This window comes from Mustela nigripes, chromosome 14, assembly GCF_022355385.1.
Source record: "Mustela nigripes isolate SB6536 chromosome 14, MUSNIG.SB6536, whole genome shotgun sequence".
NCBI lineage: Eukaryota > Metazoa > Chordata > Mammalia > Carnivora > Mustelidae > Mustela > Mustela nigripes.
In genome coordinates, this window is record NC_081570.1 from 105,899,497 (window position 1) to 105,906,778 (window position 7,282).

A 7,282-nucleotide genomic window follows, 5' to 3' on the forward strand; every position below is an offset into this window, starting at 1 on the left:
TTCTTTTCTCTTTCTCCTGAGGCTAACAGCCTCAGGTTTCTCTGTTGCTTTTGTTCTCCTGGTATATAAAAGTCTATAAAAAATATAGTATTTATTTATTATTTTTAAAAAGATTTTATTTATTTATTTGTCAGAGAGAGCACAAGCAAGGGGAGCAGCAGGCAGAGGGAGAAGTAGGCTTCCCGCTGAGCAGGGAGCCTGATGCAGGACTTAATCCCAGGACCATGGGATCATGACCTGAGCCAAAGGCAGGCACTTAACCAACTGAGCCACCCAGGCATCCCCCCAAAAATACAGTATTTGAATACATTGAGGGAACATGTTATTACATAGTCTACCCCATGTACACTAAATGTCTTTTATAAAATTAAAAATCATCCCGCAACACTCTACAACTGTAAATTGGGTCTTTCTATGGTAGCTTCCTTTGAAATGGGGCACTCTTGCTGTTGCAAATTTATTTAACTACAGATGGCCTGCAACTTAGAATTTTTCAACTTTATGATGGTGCAGAAGTGATACGCGTTCTTTAGAAACCTTACTTCAAAATTTCGAATTTCAATCCTTTCCCAGGCTGGTGATATGTGGTATGATACTCCTTGGTTGATGCCAGCCAGCAGCGGGGAGATGCACCTGTGTGTCAGCCACACAGTCACGAGGCTAACAACCAATGTACTGACAACTATTCTGCACCCACACAACCATTTCGTTTCTCACTTCCAGTACAGTGTTCATTAGACATCCAACACTTTATTAGAAAACAGGCTTTGTGTTAGATGTTGTTACCCTGTGGTAGGCTGATGTGCGCATCCTGAGCATGTTTAAGGTAGGCAAGTCCAAGCTATCGTGTCCAGTAGGTTAAGCATATTAAACGCATTTTCAACTATAATATTTTCAACTCATGATAGGTTTATGCGGATGTTTCCCCATCATGAGTTGAGGAAGACCTGTAGAGAGATTAAAACCAAACAAAAACCAAGAAAATCTGCAGCGGTATGATTCTAAATCTTATCTAAATCTTAGAATGTTACCTCCCTTCTATCGCAGGTAATCATAGATGAAGAAACATCTGAATGATATGGGAAAGGGAAATGAAAGCAGAATAAGGAAGCTTAGTGCCTTCTCCAGGTTTGAAAATCACCCTCTTTTAGCCTCACACACCCTCAAAATTAGCTGCTTCATGTTTCTCTGAGGAACTGTCTTACTAAGGGCTCTGAATTTTAGGATGATACTGATGTTTTATTCGGTGCTCATTGGCCCGCAGGTGATTAACTTTGTGCTAGAAATTTAATAACAGAATGATTTCCATAGTTAAAATAGTTCACTTATGAGGGGCCTGAGTGGCTCAGTTGGTTAAGTGCCTGCCTTTGGCTCAGGTCATGATCCCAGAGTCCCGGATCGAGCCTCACATTGGGCTCCCTGCTGAGCAGGGAGCCTGTGTCTCCCTCTGCCCCTCGCCCCACTCATGTTCTCTCTCAAGTAAATAAATTAAAAAAATTTCTTTAAAAAGCTCACTTATTACTGACCCTTCTGCCCAAGAAATAACCAATGAGATGAATAACTCTAATAGAGTATAGGAGACTAGAAAATTAATTACCTTTACATTAAAATTATCCAGTTTACATGTCAAGGAATGAAAACAGGGCTTTCATCTCCTCTCCGTTTGACAGACAGCTGCATCTTTTGGGACGGTGCCAGTTGCATCCCTCCCAGAAGCACAATGTTGTAGGTCAGAGTAAACGGATTTGGCTGTATTTGGCACCTGGTCACCAGGGCTGCTTCTAACTCTGGCAAAGTGGATATTGTTGCCATTAATGACCGTTTCATTGACCTCAACTACATAGTCTACATGTTCTGGTATGACTCCATTCAACAGCACAGTTAAGGCTGAGGATGGAAAGCCTGTCTCCCATCTTCCAAGAGTGAGATCCACCACCATCAAATGGGGGTGATGTTTGTGCTGAGTATTTTGTAGAGTCCAATGGGGTCTGGAGAAGGCTGGGGCTTACTTGAAGGATGGGGCCAAGAGGGTCATTATCTCTACCCCTCCTGTTAATGCCTCCATGTTTGTGATGGGTGTGAACCATGAAAATTATGACAACTCTCTCAAGATTGTCAGCAGTGCCTCCTGCACCACCAACTGCCTGGCCTCATCACTGGCCAAAGTCATCCATAACAACTCTGGCATTGTGGAAGGACTCGTGATCATAATTCATGCCATCCCTCCCACCCAGAAGACGGTGGAAGGCCCTATTGGAAGCTGTGCTATGATGGCCAAGGGCATCCCTGCCAAGGCTATAGGCAAGGTCATTCCTGAGCTGAATGAGAAGCTCACTGGCATGGCCTTCTATGTCCCCACCCTTGACATGACAGTGACCTGCTGCCTGCAGAAAGCTGCCAAATACGATGACATCAATAAGGTGGTGAAACAAGCATTGGAAGGTCCCCTCAAGGGCATGGTGGGTTACACTGAGAACGAGGTTGTCTCCTGCAACTTTTTTTAAAAAAGATTTTATTTATTTATCAGATAGAGATCACAAGTAGGCAGAGAGGCAGGCAGAGAGAAAGGGGGAAGCAGGCTCCCCGCTGAGCAGAGAGCCTGATGCGGGGCTCAATCCCAGGACCCTGGGATCATAACCTGAGCCGAAGGCAGAGGTTTTAACCCACTGAGCCACCCAGGTGCCCCTCTTCTGCGACTTTTAACAGTGACACCCACTCTTCCATCTTCGATGGTGGGGCTGGCATTGCCCTCAATGATCACTTTGCAAGCTCATTTCCTGGTATTACAATGAATTTGACTACAGCAACCAGGTATTAGACCTTATGGCCCATATGGCCTCCAAGGAGTAAGAGCCCCCTGAACCACCAGTCCCAGTGACAGCAAGAGAGAAAGGCCCTCAGCAGATGGGAAGTCCCTGCCCCAACTCAACCCCCAATATGCTGAGAATCTCCTGAACTCTACACAATTTCCATCCCAGAACCCCTGAAGAAGGGAGGTTCTTGGAGAGCCCTACCCTGTCATGTGCCATCAATAAAGTATGCAGTACCCAACCAAACAATCAATCAATCAATAAAGGATTCTTGAATCATTGGGAAAAATAGAAGTGTTATAAATTAAAAATATGTTGGAGCACCTGGGTGGCTCAATCATTAAACGTCTGCCTTAGGCTCAGGTCATGATTCCAGGGTCCTGGGATAGAGCCCGCATCAGGCTCCCTGCTCAGCAGGAGAAACATCTGAATGATACGGGTTCCCTGCTCAGCAGGAAGCCTGCTTCTCCCTCTCACACTCCCCCTGCCTATGTTCCCTCTCTCGCTGTCTCTCTCTGTCAAATAAATGAAAAAAATCTTAAAAAAAAAAAATCTATGAAATGCTTTAAAAAATTAAAAAATAAATAAAAAATATGCATTAATTCTAATACTTTATAGATGATCTGTTTGGTGCATTTTTCACTGAAAATATTTGATCCCAGTGGACATCCCCCATTATCCTGGGTACTTCTTTGCTTCTTTCTGTCACCTGGCAATGTTTGCTCTAAGGAGGAAGGTTAATTTTACCAAGAGATCTTTTTTTTTTTTTTTTAAGGTAATCTCTACATGCAACATGAGGCTCAAACCCACAATCCCAAGATCAAGAGTCACTTGCTCCACTGACTAAGCCAACCAGATGCCCTGATTTTACCGAGATCAAAACAAGACACAACTAAAGAGCACTTGGGGTGCCAAAGATAAGATCCTCCCTCCAAGTGTATAATGGCTGTGACATACTTGATGTGTTAACAATCAATTGCAAAGTAAGTCACAATAATAATAATAATAATTTGTTAGTAGTAATAAAGTAGCACAATTTGCAAGCAATATATTTAAGAATTAGAGCAGATTCAGGTAGTGCATTTAAATATGTCTTCATATTGTGCATTTCAATATGTGCATAAGTGCATTTCAATATGCCTTCTGGGAGAGGAAAGGGGAGAGTTTATAGGTAGCTACCAGAGACTGACATTATTTTGTGAATGTATCATGAAAATGTCATAGATGTGAACAGCATCTGTCTTCTCTGTAGTGGTGAAGAAAAGTTGAAAATACCTGAGCCAGGGCACCTGGGTGGCTCAGTCAGTTAAACTTCTGCTCTCAGCTCAGGTCACGATCCCGGAGTCCCCAGATGGAGCACTGCCATCAGGCTCCTTACTGAGTGGGGAGTTTGCTTTTCCCTCTGCCCCTTCCCCTGCTCGTGTTCTTGCACACTCTCTTTCAAATAAAGTCTTTAAAAAAAAAAAAAAGAAAGAAAAAAAAAGAAAATACCCGAGCCAAAGGATTTCTGACAGTGTAAATTATTTTTGCCAATTAGCTCCCATTTTCACTTCTTGTGGCAATAGAAGGGGATTTTAAAATGGGGACCATCCCCCAAAACACACACTCCTGGACTTCAGAAGCAACTTTACTCCTAGTTCCAGGGATGGGTGAATGTTAAGATTAGCCTGTCAAAGGCTGGGAAAAATTTCCCTCTGGCTGGGAAAAGTTTGTGGGTTTTTTTTGTTTTTTTGTTTTTGTTTTGTTTTGTTTTGTTTTTAGTTGTGGTAACTAGTAGAAGGAACTGAATCGTTTATGGAAACTATGTTGCCCAAGAAACCCAAGCCTAGCAGTCTGTTGCTTGTCTAGGCTTCCAGCTTGTACCACCGCTGAAGTTGAGTAGTTTCCAGAAAGGGTATTTTCCCAATGCCCACCTCTGGCATAGCCGTGAAGAATAAGGACAAGCAAGATCATCTCAGGAAGAACCAGAGGTCATGGTGGAAAATAAGGAAGATCTTTATGGACAACAGACCTAGAGATTCCCAATTGGCTGGCCAAAAAACTCACTCTACCACCAGGCAGAATCTTCCACATTCCTGCCTAGCAGGATATAATATATGGTGTAGGGGCGCCTGGGTGGCTCAGTGGGTTAAACCCTCTGCTTTTGGCTCAGGTCATGATCCCAGGGTCCTGGGATCGAGCCCTGCATCAGGCTCTCTGCTCAGCAGGGAGCCTGCTTCCTCCTCTCTCTCTGCCTACTTGTGATCTCTGTCAAATAAATAAAATATTTAAAAATATATATATATGGTGTAGAACAATGATAGCTTTGTATTATTTTCCATCCATTCTCCCCTTTCCAGAGTTAGACTTTTCATTGTAGTTACCCTGTTCCTTCTTCATCATCATTTTTTAGATATATTAGATATTAGATAAGTTTTGGGTTGCCAAGCCTCAAGGGGGCATTTCCAAATTGATGAAGACTATATACATCAGCCAAAATATCCTGGTCTTATAGCTGAGCGCAATAACCAGATAAAGCTCTGGGTTTTCTCACTGGGGAGGGGACATTGGTAAGTACTGTTTTATATAGGCATGAACATTTAAAAGAAAATATCTATTAAGTAATCGCTAACCCCCAATGTGGGGCTTAAACTCTTGACCCTGAGATCAAGAGTTCTATGCTCATCTGACTGAGCCAGCCAGGTGTCCCTAGACATGAAAATTTTTTTAACAACCATTTACCCCTTACTTCCTTTTCAACAGAATTCTTATTTTGTTTAGAGAAATACTCTTCACAGGGCCATGGACTGAAACAAAGTTAGAGAGGTGGCCTAAGTCTAGATCATACTTGCAGCCACTTAAGAATTTTGTATTATATTCTAAATTCACTAAAATATAAGCTCTGTGAGGTCATGGATTTTTGTCACTGCTGAATTCCCAGAACAGTGCCTAGCTTCTTAAATGAAAGTGTAGTGGGAGGGCTTTGCATAGGGCAGTGATGTGATCTATTATACATAGAGCAGACTATAGTGTGGGCTACAGTAAAACAGTATTACAATGGGAGTTGGGGGTTAGGGGGTCTACCACAGAAGCCCAGGCAAGAAATGATGGGGGCTTAACCTGGGAGGTCATGGTAGAAGTAAAGGAGTGGCCAGATTCACATATTTTGAAGATGGAGGGAAAGAATCTGCTAATATAGGCCATAAGAAAAGTAGAAAAGACAGGAATAACAACAAACAGTGATAGAGCTATGTTTAGTTCAAAATTATATGGCTAGATAATAAAGTTTTCAGTAGTCACTAGAACTTCTCTGATTCTTTTTAAAAACGTGATAAAATACACATAAAATTTCTCATTTTAACGATTTTTAAGTCTACAATTTAGTGGCATTAAGAACATTCACAATGTTGTGTAACCATTACCACCATCTATTTCTAAAACTTTTTTAATAGATGATTTTTTAGAGTCCTAAATTCACAGTAAAATTAAGCTGTAAATGCAGAGAATTCCAAAATACTCTTTTTAAAAAAGATTCTATTTATTGAGAGAGAGACAAAGAAAACACAATCGGGAGGAGGGGCACAGGAAGAGGGAGAGGGAGAAGCAGACTTCCTGCTGAGTGGGGAGCCCAATATGGGGCTTGATCCCAAGACCCCAAGATCATAACCTGAGCTGAAGTCAGATGCTTAACGGACTGAGCCACGCCGGCACCCCCCAATACATTCTTTGTCTCCTAAACCCACAACCTCCCCTACTTGGAACCCTTTCATCATTCCAAACAGAAATGTTGCACCCATTAAACAACATCTCACTATTCTACCCCCTCTCTATTCTCTCCAAATAGCTATAGCCCATTCTACTTTGTCTCTAAATTTTCTTATTTTAAATGCCTCATGTAAGTGGAGTAGTTAGTCCTTTTGTGTGTGGCTTATTTCACTTATGTTTTCAGTGTTCTTCCATGCCATAGTATGTATCAGTTATCGTGTTGTAGTATGTAGTATATATCATTTAATTCTTCTTGAAGGCTAAATAATACTCCATGTGGTATGTATATACATTTTCTTTATCCGTTCATCTGTTGCTGGAGACTTGAATTGTTTCTGCTCGTTGGCTACTGTGATTAATGCTGTGAAGAATATTGGTGCACAGATATCTGTTTGAGGCCCCGATTTCAATTCTTTTGGATATATATCTGGAGCGGAATTGCTAGATCATATGATAAATCTGTGTTTGAGAAACCATCATGCTGTTACACAGCAGTTGCACCATTTTACGTTCCCATCAGCAATGTTTCAGAGTTTCAATTTATCAACATGCTTGCGACACTTAGTATTTTGTGTTTGGTAATGGCCATTCTGTTTTGTAATATCCATGTGAAATGACATCTCATGGTTTTTTTTTTTTTTTCATCTCATGGTTTTGATTTGCACTTCCCTAATGACTAGTGATGAGCACATTTTCATGTGTTTATCGATCATCTATCTTCTTTTGAG

The 7,282-nt window shown here is 41.5% G+C and overlaps 1 pseudogene; it reads left to right on the plus strand.

Annotated features, from left to right (window-relative positions):
• The first annotated feature begins 1,720 nt into the window (after positions 1 to 1,720).
• On the plus strand, positions 1,721 to 2,850 carry LOC132000754 (glyceraldehyde-3-phosphate dehydrogenase-like; annotated as a pseudogene).
• The last annotated feature ends 4,432 nt before the right edge of the window (positions 2,851 to 7,282 follow it).